The sequence below is a fragment of the Drosophila montana genome, unplaced genomic scaffold (assembly GCF_035044405.1).
Source record: "Drosophila montana isolate Dmon_TW-CO22-7 unplaced genomic scaffold, ASM3504440v1 contig_2178_1, whole genome shotgun sequence".
Taxonomy (NCBI): domain Eukaryota; kingdom Metazoa; phylum Arthropoda; class Insecta; order Diptera; family Drosophilidae; genus Drosophila; species Drosophila montana.
The window spans coordinates 1,192,841-1,217,980 of NW_026997075.1; the positions used below are offsets into that span (position 1 = coordinate 1,192,841).

At 38.2% G+C, this 25,140-nt stretch overlaps 1 long non-coding RNA gene across 9 annotated transcripts in view; it reads right to left on the reverse strand.

Moving 5' to 3' along the window:
• LOC135427510 (uncharacterized) overlaps positions 1-25,140 on the reverse strand; it is a 61,713-nt gene that overhangs the window by 20,727 nt on the left and 15,846 nt on the right. For all 9 annotated transcript variants that reach the window (XR_010436074.1, XR_010436077.1, XR_010436076.1 and 6 more), the window contains one exon: positions 16,204-16,311. This is a non-coding gene — a long non-coding RNA (uncharacterized LOC135427510). The remainder of the gene's footprint in view (positions 1-16,203; positions 16,312-25,140) is intronic.

The following is a 25,140-nucleotide window of genomic DNA, read 5'->3' on the forward strand; positions in this document are numbered from 1 at the left end:
CGATTTGCCTATAAATATCATCATTCTGTATTGGTATTAAAAAATATGTTGGCAATTGGCTCTTTTATTTATTTACATTAATAATTCTATTTACATGCCTTCACAAAAAAATGCGCGCCTAATGTTTGTTTTCTGGCGATACCCTGTACAGATTTGCTTATTAGCAAAAATAATAAATGCTAATTGTACGAAAATATTTATTTATTTGTACTTAAAAGCATAAAGAGTAGAATTGAGTAGAATATAGAAATCCCAAAATATATATTATTTACATCATTATTATTTTATTTTTTCCAAGAAGTCAACCTGACAAATTTGTGACTCTGAAACTAAGCTAAGATTCTGACAGATATAGATATTCAAATAACTAGCTTCAAAAGCGGGATGAACATTGCACAAACCCAATATACTCTTTTTCACTTTGCAAAAAGAGCATAATTATTGATGTCAAAGCCATAAAAAATATAATAACCAGCCGCAGGACACTGCTTGTTGCTTGTTGATTTACTTTAAAGTCGCCTTAGATTCTTTTGATTCCCGTAAAACAACCTCGTAATTGGGCTGTGATACATTTACCACGTCATTTTATTTTTTTTATAATATATTCATACACATGTGAGCCCAATTGGTTTTGGTTAATTAAATAAATAAACATCTTCAATCTTAAATTAAATCTGAAAACACTTTCTTAATAATCCCATTAGCCGTACGGCATCGTATTTCGCTCAAATCGCGTTTTTTGTCGATTTAAATTTTCAAATGGATCGGATTTTATCAGCCTGTCCAGATAGAAGTGAAATATGTGCGTGCTATAATATATATTTGTGAAATAGAGCAGAGTCGCCATAAAGCCACCGAGCCGCTCGACCAGCTCATATTTCAAGCCTAAGAGGCGTTAAGCAACAACTGCAACAACAAAAACAACAACAACGGGGATCAACAACAACTGGCAACAATAAAAATTAAAGGCCATTAGAATTACGCCAGAGTCGAGTGCGTAGGCGGGAAAAGCAACTAAAAACCAAACTGGCTGACTCGATGAAAATTCGATGACAATTAATCACAGTTAGGCGCAAGGCGTGAAAATGGCTAGGAAAACAGCAGCAGCAGCAGCAGCAGCAGCAGCAACAACAACAACAACAACAACAATGGCAGCAAAGGCCATGGGTGGGCGGCATAAATACATAAGCGTCAGCAAATTATAAATTAATTCAAACGCATTTTAATGAAGAACAAGAAACGACGCCCATCTTCAGCACGCCGAAGATTAAGTGCCCTTCTAGAAAGACGAGCCTAGGCAAAGTGTCAACAAATGACACATATCGTCTGCTCATATATTTGAGGGGGTTCGACGGTGTCGGCTACACATTGGGCGACAAAATGATGCTACCCTGTTTAAGGGTATAAGAACGCCAGAGCCACAGCAAACAAAACCAGGGACAGACACAAGACTCGGTAAAATGCAAATGCGACGCTGCGAACTAAACACAGAGCCCGGGCAGACGTTTGAATTAAATAAATGAAATACATAAATAAAAACAGATGAGCCGTCGCCGGGCGCGCGAGCCGGCAGCTGAGAGCTGGCTGCTTCAAGCGACCGCAAGGCCAGCGCCACCAAGCCCAGTTCCGAGGGCAGCCGCAGCAAGCCACCCGCAACCAAAAACGAGGCAAAAAAAAAAAAAAAAAGAAAACGAACAAATAAAAAACAGCCGAAAAAGCACATTAAACAACAACACCCCAGCAATTAATCAGGGAAATTGCAAAAGAGCTGAAGGCGACAGCGACGTCAAGACGACAGCGACGACAGGACGGCGGCACGACGGGACGACGGGGCGACGCAACGACAGGAGGAAAACAACAACCAACAACCAACCAGGCAGCAACAGCCTTAAAGGCGTTAAAGCCGATCGAAATTAGGCAACGCCAACTGCAGAATATTAATTAAACGGTTTTCCATATGACCAAATCACGTCTGAAACAATTTAAGCGATTGATCCTTTGACTAAGCACCCAACCAGGTTTGCCTAGTATAATGCGCGGCATGCTCGACTAAGAGTTACTCTAGCAGGAGAATAGAAATGCCAAATTTAATATATATACTATTGTATATCGTCCTCCTTTCGTATTTCGCCTTCCTTCATATTGATAAATACGAATTGTGAACACTTTTTTTCTTAGTATATCTCAGCGATTATACAAGACAGCCTACTTTATCCCGTATATCAAGAGATATTATAAAGCATTTGAATGTCATGTTGAAACCTTTAAAAATTCATAATGCTTTAAGTAGATACTCCAAAGATATTCAAGAATATGGATATGTATAAAAGACTCTTAATTGTACAAGTACAGTACAAGTTATCTCCTAGTGGATGACTAAATCGACTCAGCTCGTCGTTCTCATCAGGAATATATATACATTATGAGATAATTTCTGTCTGACGCTATCTGCCTGTCACACACACACGCATGTACATATGCCATTGATTTCTTGAAAATTCTGAAATTTAATTTTGAATATGAATATACGCATTTGTATTCATTTATAATTATCGAGCCAATTAAAAAAGAAATAATTAAATTTCTTGTGGTTTATTGGCATTTATTCTTACACTTTGATGCAAGAACAAAAATATAAACGACCTGCAAATATCCTACACTCAGCTCAACAGTAATACGTTTTGAATACATTTGAATAGGCATCCGCCGAAAACCGAAATGTAATATTTACTTTGTGAACCATATATTTAAAAAAAATTAATTTCCTTCTCAACACTTATCGTGGGCATTTAAAATATCAAATTCGGTTGATGTCTATTTCAGAAAGGTATCAAGTCAAAAAACCAATCAGCAAATAACAATGGAATGGATTCGTAAACATTTGTTAAATATATATTAAATGTGCGCCTAATTTGAAACAAGGTTTATGGTCGCAAGGCTCAGGCTCAAGCTCAGCCTCACGAACCGAGCCTAAAAGGCAGTTTAATTTAATTTAATTTTTTTTTTTGGGATTAAAATTCCTTTTATTTCAACTGATATGCTGTTACTGTAGCTTAGCAACTTTTATCAGCGTGAGGAAAAAGACAGTAAATTGACTCAAAACGTAAATCGAACCGGCGACTATTTTTTTTATTGGTTTGCAGCCGTGATAAAGAGCGGCCTAAATTCGAACATAAACTAGACTGAAGAAGGAACGTTTATATAAACGTCTTATATGTTGGCTAAACCTTTAACAATCTCTCTCATGCATTTTTATGTACTTAGGGTATCCAAACACTTTTTGGGCTTTCAAAATGAATTGCAGGAATTCAACAATTTGGCAATAACCGAAAAAAGTTTTTGGGCAAATCAAAATGCTGACGCTGAAATATGTATGTATATACACCGAATGAAAATGATAATGGGAAGCGCAAATTGTATCTGTATTTGTGACTTTTGTCTGGAATAAAATAACGCGCTCTGTTGTGGTCGTAAATCTATCTACGAACATTTTACTGATTCGGCAGCGAGCTGGGCTAAAAGTATGTCATGGTATGGGGCGGGTTGGTCGTGGTTTGGGCAGTCAGCCCATGGATTTATGATGCGAAAATCCCATTGCCATATTTAGTGAGCTAAAATTTGTTGGCATGTCGCTGGCAGCAACGTTTTACGGTTGCCAGCTTGCCGCTTGCTGTCAAGTTTGGTTGCGCCAAACACTTCTCCAGTTGTTGGGCTTTCAACAAAATTTTGACAAAGTCAGCAAAACAAACAGCAACAGCCCCGAGCTAGGGACAGACAGTTTTGTATATTTCAGCTCGAACGCCTTTACGTTTGCCCAACAGCGCCTTGTCCAGTTCCATTTTATGTACATTTGGCTTAACATTGACGTGCAAATGCCACTGGAGATGCCACAAATTGTTGCCACATACTTTCGATTGACCGGCCGCATTCTTAACTGCCAAGCGAAAAAAAAAAGAAAACAAACAAGAAAAAGCGCCACGCCGAAGCTTAAATACACTTATATGGTATACGTTTCCGTAGAGACTTGAAAAACAGAACATTTTTCCATTCCAAACTCAAAACAGGTTTTTTCTATATATCTATATGATATAGTATTACGATGCCGATGTAATATAGTTTTTCGATCGTGCCATATCGACGCTGCTGTTAAAACCGATCAAGAATATACATATACATATACTTATGTTTATTTTTTGTTGTTTCCTTCATGACCCATTTGTAATACCCTGAACAAGGGCATAAAATGCGAGCGCATAAATTGAATAGCTCACATTAATCAACTTTTTTATATTCGCCCCACTCCAGAAGTAATTTCCATCTGCCCGGAGCAATTTACTTGCATGAATTGCAATTTGACCTCATAAATGTCGAGCTCCTGGACACGGTAGCAACAATAAAGATGTGCTCGTTAAGGTGTCTGTCCAGTCAGGTGTAAACCATGGCAACATTGCCTCATGTTATTGGCCAAACCAATTAATTTCCGCATCAATTAAAGCTTCTCAATAGCGCAATGCATTTTCAATATATATTAAAATACGGATTGACCTCACACAGTAATGAAAGCTATGAGAGGGCGGCTTTATAACTACTTACAAACTGAACCTTCAATATATACAAAACTGATTGACTGACTGACTGATTGAATGATTGATGGTCAACACACAGACCTACAATAGGCTTACGTAAGTGCGCGCTAAGAGTCGGTTTTGGAAACTTCCACCGGCAAGCGTGAAAAATTGGTGAAAGATAATGGTATAAAGCATTCCATTACCATTCGATCGGCTCAAACTCATTTTCAAAGATTTTTGGGGAAATTCACATAAAATAACCATAAGATTTTGATTGTAACTTTTTTGTTGTTATTTGAGCGACTTCTGATCCATTTTTAAATATGTCTCTTAATATACATATGTACGTATAGCAAGAATTTGGGCCTGCAAAACGGAGTAATACCCGTTAGCCATAATTATATATTATTCATATCTTCAACTATAAGTAAGTAAAATCTTTCATATTACTCTCTTGCCAACAGATTCGATTACTTGTCAAAGTATAGGAAAGCCGTTACCAGTCATTGTCTACACTTATTCATCTTATACTTATTTTTTCTCAGATTATCTCTACTTATAAAGCAACCCTCGATTGATCATGAGTGGTTATGGCACTGCCTGTCATTCTCTCTTTGTATAATTATTGCAAAATATTTGCAGAATTGTCGCTGCCAGCAAATTCAATTAAGACCAAATTTCGGAAGGCTACAAGCAAAGGCAACAGATAGGAATTATAAATGGAATCAATTAAAATAATAATGAGAAGATATCTTTGGCAAACAGTAGCTTTACATAAATATCCTTGTATACCTATTACAGTAATTGGTCCCATCTGCACATATCCATACACATACCATATATCTGATGAAGCAATCTCCTGTGTATATAACCAAGCCTAATACACTAATAGCTATGCCCATCTATTTGCATAGCCTGTATTATTCTGTACACAAAATATTGAATTTTTCAAGTGGCCATGATGAATCCCAGACTAAAATTTGATCGAGTAAATATGCATATAAGTATCTCAGCGCACAGTTAAATTCTTTTCAAATATGGGATAATTAAAAAAAATTTAATATTTGTTGAGGTCAGCATTGTAATTTTTCTTATACAGCTCCTTAATGTTGTAAATGTTTGTGTATGTATAAATTTGTGCATGTATAAAGTTGTGTGTGAGTACGTATTCTGTTTATATATGTATTTGTGTATATTTGTTCTCAAATACCAAATGCAGGCCAAGTTATATTATCTATATTTATTTATGTATACATGTATATATGCATGTATGTATGTATAATACTGTGTATGTGTGTTTGCATACATGTGTTTCCTTGAACCAAAAGCATACGAACTTTACTTTCCGCTGTGATGCAAATTACAAATAACGCATTTTTATCATATTGCCCTACTACTCGATTCTCATAATTTCAAGTAAGCCCTGCAGGTTTTCATGCATCATAACTCATCATAACTAGTTTTTTAAAGGGCACATGTGTATTAATATGTGTGTGTATGTGAGCACATGCATATATGTGTGTCTTTTATTGTAAAATATATATAATTTTCGTAAATCTGTGAAAATTAGATATGTCTATTCCAAAATGTATTTGTGTCTATAATTTGTTACAAGTGCTACTGTTGGCTGCTAAACACCCCTTCAGATCTAGTCCTCTTTTTCCAGCTAGTTTTTACCTCTTCCTCTATCTGTTTCGCTACCTGTCTCTTGTTCTGTCTCTTTTTGAGTCTCTCTCACTCATTTTTTCTTTGTGACCGCTGTCATCATGACTGTCATTGTATTCGTTTGTTGATGTTGTTGTCGTGCGAGTAGTTGCTGGTAAGTTCGGCAATACCACTAATTTATGCGCATTCAGTTTAAATTGCAAATGCGTGCAATGTGGGCGTTACTCAGAGAGCTGTTGCGGGTTTGGGTGCTTTGGGTGGCTGGCATCTACATTCGTTCATTGCATGCCCCAACTGACGTTTGACCAAATTGGGCATTTTGTGCAGCGTGGCGCAAGCTTTGGGGTAAGGTCTGGCCAGGACCCAGGCCCAGCCCAGGCCCAGCCCAGGCCTTAGTTCGCAATTGGGGCCTGTTGTCTGCAATCACGTAGATATGTGTACATACTTATGCACACATGCAACACACGCACACTTTGGGCCATCTATGCCAAAATACATTTCATGTTTATTGTATTGTATTTTGCTGTTTTCTTTGTCGTTGTCAGTCGTTGTTGTCGTTGTTGTTTTGTTAGTTGTCAGTTGTTTGGCATATGCAACGCAAGCTCTCTCTTTCCCGCACAAGTCATTCCCATTTAAATGCAAATGCAATGCACATGTTTCACACACACACACACACACATACCCACACACACATATACCCACACACACATATACCCACACACACACATACACAGACTTCATTTTGTTTTCTCAGGCAACATTAGTGCTGTTGTACTTTATTTTTTGTTGCCTACCCGCTGCCCACTTCCCCCTTTCCTAAAAGCACAGAGCAGTCAGTAATTACACGAACTAATTGTTTTCTGTGCTTGTGTTGCCAGTGTCCATATCCATGTCCATATCCATGTCCTTGTTCGTGTCCTTAGAAGGCACTTAAGTCGTGCATTAAATTTTGCCAGGCTAAGCACTTGAACTCCCAATGTAGGCTGCCAGGCTATGGTCAAAGGTCGTATTTGCAATTTCACTCAAAAGAACAAACAATTTCGTCCAACAAAAACCGAATATTGTTCATTCTCCAGATTAGCAAATGGGATTTTAATTGAATATTGTTGCAATTAAAATTTCAGTTCTCCAAGTTCTCATTGTAATAACTAGATAGACTTATAGTCTCTGATAAACCAATTCCAAATCATTTTAGGCTTAACAATTTATTTGAAGTTAAATTATTGTTGTAATCAAAAAGAAGCTTTTTGAATTTGATTGAGCTTGCAGATATGAAGAACAAGACGATTCTGTGGAAGCAGTTCCTTTACATGTGTATATGAGCATGGATTTAGGAATATTTATATATAAATAGGTGTATGTTATCTTACACCAAATGCAGACCAAGAACCCAGCGCTGCAAAAGTAAAGAAAATGTATTTTCAAATATCGCCCTGCTATGCGATTCTCAAAATTTCAAGTAAGCCTCACAGTGCATTGGTTATTGTGTTTTAAACACGTTGCGCTGCCAATCTAAACCTAACATAACTTAACTTATGGGTCCTGAGTATGTATATATTAGTTAGTTCTCCCGCAAGTGCGTTAATTTGGTTAAAAGAGATAATTAAATTAAATCCTTTTTTTAAATTAATAAAGCATAAGCTACAAAGTATCTATTAAAAGGTTAACCAAAAACATGTGAGTCCCCAATGTAAATACTTGAACCGGTTGCAGGGTATTTTTGATGTAACGGAAATGCAGCATATTGATTCACATTTATTGTACGCTTCCGTAGAGTGACAGATATCAAAATGGAGTGAACTGAGCGAGGGAAGCGAGTGATTGATGTGCCGCATACCCTTATGCAGGCTCGCATTTTTTTTGTTCCTTGCCCATAGTCGGCGCCTTGCTCAAAGCGACAATGACGTGACAGTTGCAGCATGTGGAGGCGCCAGACAAACAAGCTGCACTGCTTGCCCCAATCAGCGTGCACTGCCAGTCTAAGTAGCCCACACACTGACGCACACACACGCACTGGCATCGGCAGCGGCAACGGCACCAACCTCTTCTTATTTGCACAAGTGCAGCATATGCAAATGTGCTAACCAAACATGCTAGCTCGTCAATTTGTCAAGCCGAAAAAAAAAAATGGAAGAAAAATGGAAGAAAAAAGCGTTGCCTACTTTCCAGCAGCGCCTTTACAGGCCCTGCCATTTGTTGGCCCACAGCAGAGGAATGCGGCGCTGATGAGCAATGACATAACTAGGACACAATGAGTCTCATCATCACATGCCACAAGCTGCTGGCGCGCATGTGAGTAGGCTAGTTTTATGATGACTATCATAATTATCATTTTGAATGATATGCATTCCACTACAGATTAAACCTTTTCGCCACTCAAGTGGCGATAAAATATTATCGTTAACATCTGCTTTGATTGGCATCCAGTTTCACCCCGATAAAGGCTATCCGTACATTAAAAAATTAACATCTCACTTCAAAGGATTCGATAATCTACATTTTTTTTGATTTTCCTTTTAGTTATATTAAATTGTCAATGGAAATGTATATTTTTTATGAAAATTCATGCATAAAAACAATTGCATTTTTTCACAAAATTATAGAGAAATTTTCAGCTTTTTTTTTAGAGCTTTTATTGGCTTTGTCGAATATTTGGGAATATTTGGATTTCGCAATCGCACACAAAGAAAATAATATCAATTCATTTATTTTGCCTTTTTTATGGTGCATTGTGGGCTTTAGAAAATGTCAGAACATAGAAAACTTTCCCAATGAAATGATGGCTGGGTATATATAAATATATATGCTATTTATTTATTTATTAACCAATGCTAATAGCTTCAAGCTCACTTTAAATTGGAATATGCACACCTGCTGATAGAAAAAGCAGTAAAGAAATAACAGAATTTATAAAAAATATTTTGTTGGTGTCTATTTTTACACAACTTTTTCTTTAAAAAATATACACTTTTTATCAAATCTTTATTGATTGGGATTGAAAGATATTCTGAGAACTGTTGATATTTATGTTATCAAATCTTCTGTACTAGCAAATATTAATAGTTTAAAGTCAAATTTAAAAGCTCCTTTCAAGATGTGAATTTTAAATTGAAAAGTTTGGCTAAAAAGTGCCAACTTGCATTAACAAAGTCTGTGATTATATAACTAAATAAACATACTAAAAAAGGAATTATTTGAAAATATATATTACTTAGAGATTATAAAAATAGGCAAACTAAAAATGCTCGGAAAACTGTGACTATAAAGTAAAAGTTATGCCAGAATACGCAAAAGTTGTGCAAGTAATTTTGCCAATTCGTAATAATTTTAGATATAACTAGAAAAACTTTGACACTGGTTACAGCAGCAGGACTGGTTGTGGCATTGTAAACACAGTTCAGCTAAAATGCAGCCAGCTGTCGGCAGCAGCAGCAGCAGCAGTATAAAGTTAAAGACAGGCTGTGCATAATTGTCTGCATTATCGTTAATAGAAGGGCGCACAGTCAGACAGATAGACAGACTACCATCAGATTTAACGAGCAGCTCTGAGAAATGGCAAATCAAATGCGCCACATCAGATGGGGCCCACACACACTGGCCGGGCAGCATCCAAAAGCAACTAACCAACCATTAAAGTAAGCATCGTTGTAGCCAGCCAACCAGCCAGCCAACTGGCCGACCGACCGACCGACCGACCGACCGACCGACCGAACGACTGGATCATATTTCAAGAATCTCAATCTCAACTTTTCGCAGCCAATTTCAAATTGAATGCCAGTTCAGGCAGGCAGTTAACATAAATTTTGGGCTGCTGTCCAGCCAAACCAAGTGGCAATCAAACTTCACTGCCACTGTGCCCTGTGCCGGAGATTTGATTAATAGCTGGACATAAATCTGTGACACCAGGTAAAGTAACTTGCATAAGTTGCGCGCTGCCCGAATGGCCCACCGGTCGGCTACTTGTTATGGCCACACGCTAATGAGCGAGCGACGGTCTGCCGGTGCGGTGTGCGGTGTGCGATGTGGTGCGAGAGTTGTGGCCAAACTGCCAAACTGAAGGACCGTCCAGGACCTGTCTGTTACGCGATCGCGTCTGTCATATTTTAGCTACACCATCATCTAACAAATGGCACTAATAAGTCTGGCCCCGCCACCGACCACAGTCCCGTTGGCGCGCGTTTTTTTTTTCTTCCCGGACGCGAAGCTTTTATAACAAATTTTCCAATTACCACAACAAAAAATCCATGCGCTCGATAAAAGTCAATTAAAATTGACTTATGCTATTGTTATTGTACGCCATTGACTTGTCCACGGGCAGCATTTTCCATGGCCAACTGGAGCCGTACATCGTATAGCCATACATATAATATAATATACGAGCTCATACGCACATACATTTACCCAGTCCGCATCCACAAGACGACCCATGCTCATGGCTAGGTCTCTACGTTGCATGGAAAATTAAATTTCCTTAATAAGTATCTCAAGCCGGGTTTTAAATGCCTCGTGTAGCAGAAGTTTTCAATCGAATGCGTAGCGTTTGTTTTTTTAGAGGCAGGATTTTGTGCAAAGTTGCGATTTAAATTAATGCGCATTTAAAAAAAAAATAAATTCATGAGTGTTCAACTTAGATAGAAAGAAGCTACACACTCTTTTACGTCATATCTGTAATCATGAAAATCGCATAGAAAGGCGACCAACATCAAAGACAATGTGATAGAGAAAGAAAGAGAGAGAACCCTTAATAAAGGAAGATAAAAGAAAAGTTTACTAAAATACTGACATCGTAGATTAATTATTCATTATTTACAATTCAAAAATTTTCAAGTAAATTTGATATAAAAAAATGTTTTTTTGATTGTTTCCCTTTTATGTGAAAGAATTAAACAACTGATTGAAATTATTCTGGGAAATGCAAGGCCACTCGAATCGCAACCAGCTATGCATTGAGAAACAACTTTTTTGTACACGCGGAGATTTGAACCGCAAATGTTGTCCTTCACTCAACCCACCGAGCTACTCAAGAGACTAATGGGCAGGGGTCCGCCAAAGACAGCACTGCAGTTAAGAAAACAACAAAGTTTGCTGTTAGCTTAAAACCGGCGACTTTCCGCTTGTTAGTCCGAAGCTAAGCCGCACCTAACAACAAGTTTGACCTATAGGGCTACATTGTTGTTGATGTGGTCACTTTTGACCCAAAGAGCGGTCCCACTTCAAATCTCTGCTATCCAGCTCTTACAATTTATTCTGTGCGTGGCCAGTCAGTTAGTCAGGTCAAGCTCTTTTATATGTTACATATAGATAGAGCAGCCCGCTCTGGGAACTGAGAGCAATTACGAGCAGCTGACGCCAATGATATGTGACTGTTGTCATAAAAACTGCTGTTTTTCTTTTCGTTCGCCTATTATATTACACACATAATATTTATGATAGGTCTTTTTATTTTATTATATTATTTTTCTAACCTGTTTTTTTCTTTTTTTTTTTGGTTTTTTTTTTCGCTTATCTGACCGTGGCAAACGCAATCAAATGCAAATGTTTATAGTGCTGTACTCTGGCCCCCATCTCATAAGCTACCCTTTATGCAATTTCCATTTTGCCGTCGGCTTTTAGTCATGTTCAGGTAGCTGGCGAGTTTTAAAGAATTTATGAAAACTTTTTTTTTTTTTTTTTTTTTACTTTTTGCTCAGCTTGAATTTGATTATGAAGCTGCCTGGCCGTAGGCCAAAGGTTCAACATTTTAAATAAAATATTTTCAAATACTGATCTCTATTCATCAAGGCAAAGGATTTATTTATTTATTAATTATGCAAATGTTTATAGTTATCGTAAATAAATATACGACTAGCTCTACACCCAACAAACGTTTTCTGCTGTTTTGTTCATGTTGTAAACCAACGCCTCGCTTTTTTCGGTTTAAGGTTCGATCAATAACAAATTAAAATTCTGGGTTCAAAACAAGTGAAATTTGTTTGTATCTAAACAGACATTCGTATCTATCTTCCAGTTAAAAGGATGTTGCAAGAGGAAAAGCACTTCTCTCCGATGGAAGATAACATGGCGATTAGGTAAGAACGAATGTTTAATACACAATTCGGAACGGGGGCTTTGTCTATATATATATATATATATATATATAGATCTTGCTTACAGCAATGAAATTTATACGTAGTACTGGATAAAGAGCATCGACTAGCCTGTCTGTAAATAGTAAATTGTAATTTTTTAACGCTCTTAAATTTTCACTTTATTTAAGTGTCGATTCGAAATTAATTGCTAGACAATATTTTTGATAATATCTATTAAATGAAGCTTGAAAATGTGAAATGACCAAAAGCTGGTCGATAATAACATTAATTATCTATACATCTGTGTTTATACCCTTATTCAGGGCATTACAACTTTCTCATAAAAATATAAGTCCATTATGTATTTACTTATGATCAGCATCAACAGAGTAGTCGATTTGGCAAGGCCCGTCTGTTTAAAGCTACCATTATGGAACTTTACATAGGTTCGTCTATTTGTTGCAGGCAATACATAATTGGGAATCTGCAGGATCGAAGCACTCTCTCGTTTAGTTGCCATAGGAATGATCGAATCAAGATATCATACCGTGCCGCTCACATTTAACAACGGACTACTATATCATAAAGCTCTATGGGCAATTGCGAGCTTCACTATTCAACCCATACTTTTGCCAAGCCCCAGGAAAATGAATTGCAAGCCATATGTCCACAAGGGTATTATATATTCGTCGTGCCGTATATAGCCGTTTTTTTTTTTGTTTTTTCCGCCACTTTGCTTGCTGTCAATTAGCTGGCAGCCATGGCATCCATCTGAGCTAGCGCCTACATTGCAATCGGGTATCGGGCAATTGCCACGCCCCATTTGGACTCAGTCGCTGAATATCCTGTTGCTGCATTTAATGCGCATTAATTGCGCATAATTAAATTTCTACAATTTTATTATGCACTTTACAGCCTGACGCGCTTCGACATTCAACATTAAAATCAGATTACACAGCCCCACGGACACAACATATTGAAACATGAAAAAACAAAAACAACAACAATGAGAGCATCAGCAGCTTGACAATAAGAGCTGGCCATAAAAGAAGGCGTGGCCCAGAGATAATACAATTTGAGGGTTTGCAGAGCATAGCCAGTCATATTTCACATAGGTTATACAGGAGTCGCGCGCAACTCAACCTTGTATCAGCCTTGCCAGCTCTCAGGCATTCGAGTGGATCTGTTCGTGAAGCGTGGGCGTGGCAGCGCAGTGCAGACCGCAGATTGATAGTCAAACCAGCGGCTGGATGACGAGGACAACAATAATAACAAATAACAACAACAACAATAATATTAATTGGATTGAAATAAACATTTGACGGCTTAGCTATCGCTACTTGAAGCTAATGCGCTTTTGGCATCTTAACGTTTTCATATTCTTTTTTATATTTTAATTGGATTATTTACCTTGGCACACGCCACTCGTTCCCAGGGCCTCGGGGGCCTCTGGGCCCTGAGGCAGGGAGGTGGGGGGGGGTTTGACCATCCTACCGCCCGCCATTTTGTTTTGCCAGCTACTTTTTATCTGTCATTTAACAGCAATGCGTCAGCTTTTTGTCATTGCTCTCTTGTTGTTTTTCCGTTAAATTCCGCATGAATTTTTAATTTCATTTAAATGCTGTTTAAATGCCATGAAATTCAGCACAAAGAAACCAACCAGCGCAATCGCGTAGCAATTAAAATATACTATTACATATTATAAGAGCATATTTTGCTTTAATGCTATTTCCTAATGACTAGTTAAAACGCTCCAATTACTTTATGAACTTCAATAGCTTCATTTGAAAAAATCAGTATACTCAACTAATTTATATGCAGACAGATCGAATGAAAGTCAGAATGCGAGTGTCGCGTGTGCCCGACTAGGCGACACCCTGTGGCCAACTCGGAGTTGCCGTTTACAAATATTCATAATTGCTTTAAGAGTACACTCACAAAAAAAATGGTTTAGTTATTTGAAAATGATAAAAAAAATCGTCCTGGTCCGTTGACCTGATCAAAAATATACATGCATGTATGTATATAAATGTAATGTTGGATTTTTGTTTTTCCGGCTAGCTACATACATTTGCACAAAAGTATTCAACACTTTCAAAGAGATTAGAGCAAAGTAAAATAAACTTGATCTGTTTATAGTTTCAGAGTACTTACATACTATATTTGATGTCTCTTGATCGTAGCATATATCTTGAATTATAGCATATATAATATAGATCGACAGACAGCTCGACATACAGTTACACAGACAAACATAAATAAGTATAAGTTTGTATTCATTGGGTTGTAAGATGTCCTTTATATATCTAACAGATTTTTCCCATGGGAGCTATTTAACATGCTGCACCGAAAGATTTTCAGATATCTAATATATATCTTACTGCAGCACCCAAATGCTGAGTTTATTTACACTAACTTCGCTGTTAATATCAAACACTCATAAGCACCATTAAAAAATGTATATATTTTTCTCAAGCCCCTTATGACTAAGGATCCCAATGCCAGGATGTCTCATAGGACCATGTGATAAAGTACGTCAAAATACGTTTGTGAATCAAGCAAGGCTAGATATCATACAATTATAGCATGCGATAAAAAAATTCCCTTGGGAAATTCTCTCTCCTGCTGGCAGCAGTAAAAAGCACCGGGCACTGAACGTTTGTCTTGTTGGGCATATGGCGATAGAGAGCGCGACAGCGCCACAAGCACACAGAGAGCGAGAGAGAAGTAAGTAGAAAGAGATAGAGAGGGAAAGAGAGAGAAAGCGAAACGCTAATAACCCAATGGAGGAGAGGCATGTGCCTGGGTATTTTGCTTTTTATACGCATTTGTTTTTTTTTTCGGGTGCCGGTAAAAAGTTTGGTTATCAAAAATTGTTTGACAGCGCAAAGGCGAAAACTTGGCTTTGAATTTGGCTTTTTTGAGCTAAACTATAGGAGATGTCACACACACACACACTATGATTCACTTAGATGTGTGAGTAGATTGCATGGCTAATTAGGCATGCATTAGGCAATTATTAATACATTTCAAGTGAACGCTTAGGACACTAGCAAACATGTCTCAGATGCTTCTTGCTCTCTCCAACGACTCGTCCTGCTACCACCCCTCCCCCTCCCACTCCACCCACCCCCTTCGTTGCCAAGTGGGCCCACGCCTTCAAAGTGTTTACAGCTGCGTCATTAAAAGCGCCCGTCGCCATTTATTTCCATTTTTTCGCATAGAATGGGCAGCGGGACGCAGGCTGCCAGGCAGGCAGCGGGCGGCTGCTGTCTCACTACGTGAGCGTCAAGGTAGAGGGTGTGGGTGTTGTGGGTGGTGATATGGGTGCCACCTTCTTGGTGATGACGGCTTCTCACTTTTGTTTTATTTTTATCACATTCTTATTTGTTATTGCCGCTGTTTTAATTGCTCTTGTTGTTGTTGTTGTTGTTGCTGTTGTAGCTGGCATAAATCTCTTTCTCTTAGCCAACGAGGCGCACGCGGATCCTTGCCGTTTGCTTGCCCACTTCCTGACGCCAGATTCCAGCCCTTCCTGCCCTCCTCTCCCCCCCCCCCCCCCCCTGCCAAGCTCGTATTCATTTCAGTATTTGCCACACGCAAAAGCATTTCGGATTCGCGTCGCCACAGTTTCAGCGAAACGGAAAAGCTACCAACAGTCAAATTTATACACACACACACAAACACCAACACACACCTACACCTACACACACATACACATTGATATGTATGTTTGTATATATGTACATACTTGGCATTCATATGACCCATAGAAATGCAAAATCTTGACTTATGCCTAACCAAACATAACCGAAATGACTTTATTCTCTCTGTAATTGTTATTTAATGGCTAAGAGATTAGATGCTAACTGCAAGAATGTGCTATGAATTATTTAACATACCTGGATTTGTATTGTGTATTCGAAATAAGGACAGAAATTGATGTCTCCTTGTTGCACAACTTGCCACAAACTAAATAACTCATGTATTCGGCCAACATAATTACGAATCTGTCGGGAAAAAGTAATAAATAATATTTAAGTTTTGCATTTTAGAAAAATCAGAAATTTTCTAGAAATAACTCTCAAGCGTCAAAGGAATGAAGCCTCTCAATTGTCTTAATTAAAATAATTAAAAAAAAAAAAAGTTAAACAATATTTTATTGTAAAAAAATGACCAGGCGTCGCCCAACTCTGATGGATAATATTGAAAAGGAAAGTAAAATTTATTGCTGGGTTTGAACCGGCGACCACCTGCTTGTTAGTGCGACGTTTGCAAAGCACACCGCAGTGTACTTGACGATTTTTATACAAACTTTGACCTGACTTCTCAAAAAACCTCTGTCACGTTCAATCCAAAAGCTCTTAAGGTTGAACCATCACATTTATCAAACACATTTATATAATAAACGTATATTCAATTATCATTTGAAATATCCATTAGCTTGATTATAAATCACAATTTCTATTTATATTTAAGTATTAATTGCTACATTTGGGAATCACATTTGTTGGCGAGCACTTGCTTGTTTTGCCGGGTCATCTGGCAAAGGCGCAACGTGGCGGCCAAGGTCAAAATGCCAGAACTGGGCACGCCTAAAGAGCTACAGCTACAGTCGCTCTAGCGGTTGCCTAATCAGGCCGAAAGTCCGCTAATGTAACAAGGGGCAACAGGCAAAGCCACAAAGGGCATGGACGGCCACGACAAGGACCTCAAAGAACACACAGCCATCCCTGCGACAGCTCTTTTCTCTTTTTTTTTTTTATTTATTTTTTTTGTCAAATGTGTGTCATGACCTTACGCACAGACACACACACACACGCACCCACACACACACACGACCAGTAGTAAAAACAAGCAGATGGAGGCTATCCACAGGCAGGTTCTTTAAATGACGCACAAGAGTTAAATGCAAACAAATTCATATATCATATTCATGTCGAACTGAATCTTAAATTTTGACCTATCGTAACCTTTGAATTTATACATAAGTTCTGCAACTCGATATTTGAATATATAAGTAAGTATACCATTGTATATTAATGTCATGCCTTTGGGGTATTATATATATTTCTTGTAATAAGTATCAACAGCCGAGTCGATATAGCCATGTCCGTCTACCCGTCTATCTCTTTCTATTTAAACTAGCATAGATCTTTCGGCTGCAGTTAATACATATGTCGAATCCGACCGGATCGACCCACTACATCATATAGCTGTCACGGTTCTTTTCAATAAAAATTTTTTGGTTTTGCAGGATATCTTGAACAAATTTATTATAAATTTATCTATGATCCTTTCACTTTATGATATATCTATATACATATATAGAAAGAAATTAGTCGAGAACTTCGTTTAAGTATGAATAAATGTTCTATTTTTCAAGATATCCCCAGCAACAGCGAGCTTCTCAAGTCTGTTCACATAGTTGCAAAGCCCTATGCTCGGTGTGCCGAAGTTTACCCTACATTTTTGTTTTCGATGAGATTTATAAGACTATATTCACGTTTTATTTCGTATAGCTCAATTCAAATCACTTATCTATGTACTCTGCCTATAAAGTGGAATAAAAATAAAGGAACATCTACATACACACACACGCACACATTGTACGAGTGTGAGAGTGACAAGAACAATCAAATATTCAAATATGCTGCTTGCCAATCATTCGCCCAAGTCTTCAACCACAAACTAAGACGCACTCACGCTCAAGTCCTGATTGACTGACTGACTGACTGACTGACTGACTGACTGACTGACTGACTGACAGACTGAGGGCATGACAGCCTAGCGACAGCAGGCCCACATACACATACATCATCTGAGATGGAAGATATTCAGAAAATGTTAATCCAATCGCATTGCGGTCTTTTTGTAGTGCGTCTATTCCAATGCCGCCAAGTTGAGAGCATGTGTTGATTTTTGGTTTTTCAGGGACGGAAATGGGTACGGGGGTTGGGGTGAAACCAACCAAGCCAGCTGCCAGGCCACGCCCACCAAGCTCTTTTGGCCATATTCGTATGCCTTTTCGGCTGCTTTGCTAATGAAATATCGGCTAAAATATTATGCGTGGGTGTGTGTGTGTGTTTCTGTGTGCTTGATTGTGAATGTGTGAGTGAGTGTGTGTCTTTGAAATGACAAACAAAAAGCATCAATAGAAAGAGAGACAGGAGCGAAAAAGGGATAAAAGGGTTACCACTGTTGCTTTGCGTCTTTGGCGCCGTCCCATTAAAATTCAAAATACGTTCGCCAAAAGGCAAAAGCCAATTTCAGCCTTCGCTGGCTGGCAAAATTCATTTGGCAATCGAAAAACGACAACGACAGCGTTGTCTCTGACGATGCCAATGATGGTCCAAAGCCACCACGAAAATATGGCAAGCGTTCCGTGAATCGTGCACCACAGGCTCATGCATAGTCAAGCGATTCACTCTGCCATCGGTGGCTAAACATTTTCAGCTTTCAGACTTTTGTCCCACAAATTGTTTACAGCGTTTAGTTTGCTTTCGTAAGTCAGCTGCTAGCTACGAACTCCAAAAATTGCACTCAACAACAAAAGCGGCAATAATAACAACTGGAGCCAAATCAGCCAGAACTAGGCAAAAAAACAAAGCCAAATGCATGAAAAACGTCTGTCTTTGGCACACCGAAGCTTGAATACCCTTACCTATTGTTGCAAATCGTGAAAAACTAAAACATTTGTCTCTTACTATTTATTTAAGGAGTTAAGTATTTCACTCAAGTCAAGTTTGCTCAAAATATCACAAAAAACAAATTAGTTTTTTATACACAAACTGAATTTTCAACCGATCATTCCTATGATATATTTATGATATAATAAACCGTTGTAAAAGTATCGAAAAAATTAATACCTGCCAAGTTTGGTCAAAATATCTTAATTAAAAAAAATTCTTGTGTCAAGAACATACTTTAAAGTAATCCAATTTTAATAAGACTTGACCTATATGTAAGATGCGAAGTAAAGTTAGTAAATGCCAAGTTTTTAGTCAAAATGTCTAGACAGACATCAATTTTCCATTTACAAGAATCTAATTTTCGACCGATCGTACATAACAGCTATATGATATAGTAGTTTTGAGAAGATCTGTGAAATTAGTCGATGCCAAGTTTGGTCAAGATATCGTGGAAAACTTATATAAACTGAATTTTCAAGTGATCGAGTTGGATCGTGAACAACTATATAATAAAGTAGCCCGATCCAACAAAAATATATCCCTAAGCTAAGTTTCATGACGATAGCTTTAAAACTAAGAGCCTAGACAGACGGTCATGGCTATATTGTTTCGGCTGTTGATATTGATCAAGAATATATATGTTTTATAGCGTCGCCCTTATCTCCTTCTATGCGTTCCACATTTCTTGACAAAATGTAATATACTTTTTAAGGGTATACGAAAAATAAACAATACAAAACTTTTCTGTATCTCTCTGTGTGGTTTATCGGGCATTTACGCATTGCAAACATTTGTATGCTTCATGAAGTTCTATCATCAATATTCGGCTGTGTGTGTGTGTATGTGCATGTGTGCGTATGTGCCCATGTGTGTGTGTGTGGGTCGATGCCCAGTTATGTGCATTTGGAAAGCGTAGTCACAAAAAATTTGCTCCATGCTGCTTTGTTGCACGTTTGAACCTTATAAAAAAAAAATAGATATAAAAATATAAAATAAAATAAATTTTTTAAATTCAGTCAACTTGTGAAGGTCAGTGCACAAATGAAAACAGCTTCCAAAGCAGGTAGGCCTCAAGCCAATGTCCAGTCTGCAGTATATTGTGACCACCCTGTACGCACTGCGAGTCACAGAAGGGGATTATGAAAGCTGTGCAAATGTTTGTAACAGAGTGCCGAAAGGAATTTGTGGCTTGAAGAGCCTCACACATGCTTGTTTCAATTTATTTGTATAAACCTTTTCCAAAGGGCAAATGCTAGTATATTCGCATCATATATTGGTTTATGTGCATTTACTTGAAACATTTATTTGTCAGGCAAATTCGTGTGCCACAAATTCGAAAAATCTCAAAGCTCGCAAAAGCTCTGATTCCCATTCTTATACTCGTTTTACAATGTTAACAAGGGTATATCGGTTTGGGTTTCGAAACTAAAAGCTTGACTTTTACATAAAGTTTAGATTTTAAGAACACTCATCTTATCTTATATATTGTATTATTTTATCTTATTTTTTATGCACATACCGACAAGGTGTTAACAAATTTTTGATCACGCCCACTAAGGGCCGGTCAAAACGTGAGTCTATATCTCACACAGTTCTAGCGATAGAGTTTCAAAAGTTGGCATTTGGACTACACTATTCCTTCTCTAAATATTGAGCCAAAACTAATCACATAACGCACAAAAACATATATTGCTAACACACAGTCTTAGATACAGTCTATGGTATAGTCTGAGGTACAGTCAGGTGCAATCTTAGGTACAGTCTGAGGTACAGTCTTGGGTGCTGTCTGAGGTACAGTCTTAGGTAAAATCTTAGGTACAGGCTTAGGTTGACGAGCCCTATAAGCAGAAAGACACTTTCTGTCTGATAAAGGCTGTTTCTACAAAGTGAATAGAGTATTGCGCAGTCGGTTAAACTCCATTGCAACACATATATTTAGCTGCGATACCCAAGAGAGCAAACTGCCATAAACAACAAATTTTCACCTTTGGTAAGCCTCTCTTTTTCCTGGGGTGGAAGAATATCGGAAGCATTATGGCTTATAAAATTCATTTTGTATTATATTAATCTACAAATTAATAAGCCCAAACAAACAGATCCACGTGAGAGCGCTTGAAAAATAAATCGGATTAAAGTGAGGATTGTCGCAATCACCCGCGATTTTTACAGCTCAAACTTCTTCGATTCATTTTTTCCCAAAATTAGTTTTGCCCACGACGAATTTGGGGGCCAAGTGAACCAGTTATAAGCTTTTGTCTGCCAAAGCCATAATAAATATGAAAAACTTACTTTGTTGCGAAGAAAAAAAAAATGAAGAAAATCACGAGTATGGCACCATCTAAGCCCAGTTAGGAGAAACGGACGTCAGAGGAGGGGCCAGAGAATATGTTGCACATTGCGTTGCGGCATGTGTCGCGTCGCAACAGCTCCAAAAGCTGCAGCGCCAGCTGCTGTTGCAGAGACGCCACTTGAATGCGCAAACACAAAGACTCGCATATGAGGCGCCGTTGTGGGCCTAAAGTGTGGGCCACACACACACGCACGCACAGCACACACGGATACGCACACCCAGACCCAGATAGGACATGCATATGCTCGTAAACTTGAACATAATTCGCCTGCGCCGTCCTTGACGGAATCCTCTTTAACTCTAAGCAGATAGAGCAGCCAGCTGGACGGCTAGTCGACCCACTAGTGGGCCAGCTAGGCGGCCAGCTGTTTATACAAGTAACGCTTTGCACTGGCACACACAGTGGCACACACATGAACATATGCCCATATGTTCATCCACTCATAACTCGCACCTCACAGGCGAAGCCTGCCGTCAAAAGCGAATATTTAAAAAGGACAATGCTTTAGTGGGTTAGTTTTTTTTTCTACTTGTTGTTACAACCCTTCCCACCAACATCCACGCCACCATCCAACCAACCCAATCTGGAGTTTGAGTCTGAACTGGAACTTGGGTCAGCCTCACATGTTACCCGCTTGGCTTTGCTTATTTCAAATGGTTGGGCGGAAAACTTAAGGAACAAACCCTCGTTAAAGAAGTAAAAACCTGCTGCTAAAACGCGCTCAAGTGAAAAATTTGAAAACGTTCAGTGAAATGAAACAAAATGCGGAGTACAGAAAAAACAAAAAAAAAAAAAAATTGAAAAGAAATCCATAAAAAAGAATATCCTTCAAGTTGAATTTCATTGAAAATGAAATACCCTTTAATATTAATGATAGACATAAAACAAAGGATTACATACAGAATAAATTTAAAACAGTCATACAAATGCTCTTGAATTCTAATTCCAAAATCAAACATAGAAAAATGTAAAATATATATATATATATATATATATATTACACAGCCATCTTTCAACTATGATGCGAAATAAACGCCGTTAAGAAATATATTATGCCCGCAATGAGGGTAATGCCTCGTCCTCGTGGCAGCTGGACCAGAAACACAACCATAGACGGAAACTCACGTAGGGCATATAAAATAAATTGGCATTGCCATGTGATGCGGTAAGAAAGCGACAAATCGGGACGAACGAACGCAACTCCTTAACGGCTGCGTTGAACTTGGTTAGAAGCGAGTGATTATGCGGTCGACAAGGTCAACTGTTCAACTATTATAAGTTGGCACCTGTAATGGTTCAATTTAAAAGTGAACTAGTTCAATTTAACAGTGAACAAATTCAATTTAATAGTAGACTAGTTCAATTTAACAGTTGAGCATCAGATATTTCGATAAGTTTTAAAGAAAAGCAGTTGGTAAGCTTATCAAAAGCAAGATATTAGTTAAAATAATTGATTATAATATTCAATTTAAATATAGTTTATTTATAGTTCAATAAGGGAACTAGTTCATGGAGCATCAGTTAAAAAACAAGCTAATAGGAAAAGGCCATTGCCTAAAAGCAAAATCATTATATTAACTAAGATAATAATAAAATAAGATTTAAATACAGCCTATTTACAGTTTTATGTTGAACGAGCTCTTTTAAATTATTAAGCATCCGTTAAAAAAGAACTAGCCATGACGACATAGCAATTGATGTGCCTGATCTAAAGCTATGTATTGGCTAAGACTATATATGATAGATATCTAAATACCTACTTGTGATAGATATATGTACCTATGTATATTGACCCTGTCAACTTGTGCTTGGCATAGCTTTTAGCCGCACGACGCTTTGGCCTAAGTGATACCAATTGACACAAAGCGTCCAAAGTCAACTGTCAGCCCAAACGACAATTCCAGCACATGCACAGGCTCACACTTACACACATACACACACACACACACACACACACACACAAGCACCCACACATGCAAAATGAACAGTGCGGCCAAATCGGTTTAGGCCAACTGCAATAACAGGCCAATATAGCAAGTCACTAAAAAAAAACCAAGAGTTCTCCATTGGGTAGGCCTAACTAGCAGATACCCTGGACCCGGAGCTGAGCTGCCGCTTTAAACATTCTAGTATCCTTTTACACATACAAACATACACACGCACCTCAGCCGCATTCTCGATTAACTTCGGTGTTTATTGTCCTATATTTATAAAACTTTCAAGAAATAATTCAGGCATCCAAATGTGCGCAAACACCAATGCCCAAGCAAATAGTCTAATATTTGGTTTTCATTTTATTTTATTTTTTTCAATTTTGCGGCGAAGGTATATCATTCTGGAACTCTGCATACTCTAAGATATGCTGCATCCCTTATTTGGTGTCCCTAGCTCTTATTAGTTTCGAGATATGAACAAAAAACTAGATGGTAATAATAATGTTTTTTTCTTGGAAACGAGGTGTGATATCTATAATTGGAATCATGACAAGATCGACTTGGCAGTCGATGCTGATCAAGGATATTTATACTCAACAGGGTCGTAGAAGCCATATTCTGCCTGTTACATACATTTATGTACATAAAACCATCATACCCCTTTCTACCCATTTTAAAAGGGTTCAGGATATTCAGAAGATAGCAGCTAAAATGACTCCAAGCTTTTGTCAATCCAATCCCTCACCGACACAATTGAATTTATGTAAGTTGAGTAAGTTAAAATGAATGCATTAATACTCTAGTCTAAGCTAGTCTTTAACCAACTTGTCGTCTAGGGTATGAAAAATCGTAAATGCTAACTATGGAATAAGTAAGTTTGCCGACGCTGGGCACTGAAATACGTAGCTGGTATTTTCGGTAATTATTTTGCCACTTGTTCAAAAGCTCTCGCCACTTTCAGCCAAGTATCGTCAATGCCGACTCTCCACGGGTTCTGGCCAATGCAGCTGGGCAAAATTTATTTGGCCATTGCCACTAATGGCGGGAGGGCGGATGGTCAGAAGCTAAACAAAGACAGCTGCAACACCCAGGGGCAACATAATGCGATTGCCCCATCGCCCCGTCCTCTCATCAACAAATGCAACTGCTAACATATTTCAAAGCCCCAGACCCAGCCCCAATCCAATCTCGCACCCATACCAGCCAGCTGGCAGCACAATCCACTTCTTTTGGCTGTGGCATGCGTTTGTTTGCCAACTTGATGAACTATGTGCAGGATGCTCCTGCTGATTTTCTCTTTGCTGCTGGCTAGCTGGCTTCGGCATAGTTCAACTGCCAAGCACTCAGCAATGAGCACAAACATTTCATATATATATATATATATATATATATATATATCTGCGTGCTGCACTCTGGTCCTGGTCCTGGCCCTGGCCCTGGGTCAGATCATAAAAAATTAACACATTTGATCACACAGCTCTAAAACTTGATGCCACACAGCCCTTGGCCGACACACTCTTGAGCTACTCATAACAAAATAATGTTACTCTTGTCGTAAAACATGCATAACCCTTCTGTTCTGATTGCTGGCTGCGAGCCATGATTCATAAATCGAACCGACTGCCCAGTCAAATTGGTTAACCCACTATCTTAATCAAATGTTTACATACAGTGTGAGAAAATAACGTATAAAGAATATTAAAAAAAAAAAATACAAAATGCTTACGCATAGTTTATGAACACAATAAAAATGAACTGATAAGCATTTTGAGTAAAAATATTCTTAGCACAAGCAGCGAGAACTTAAAGATTTGAATTAAAGACAAAAAACAAAAAAAAAAAAATAGAGAGAAAAGAAAAAC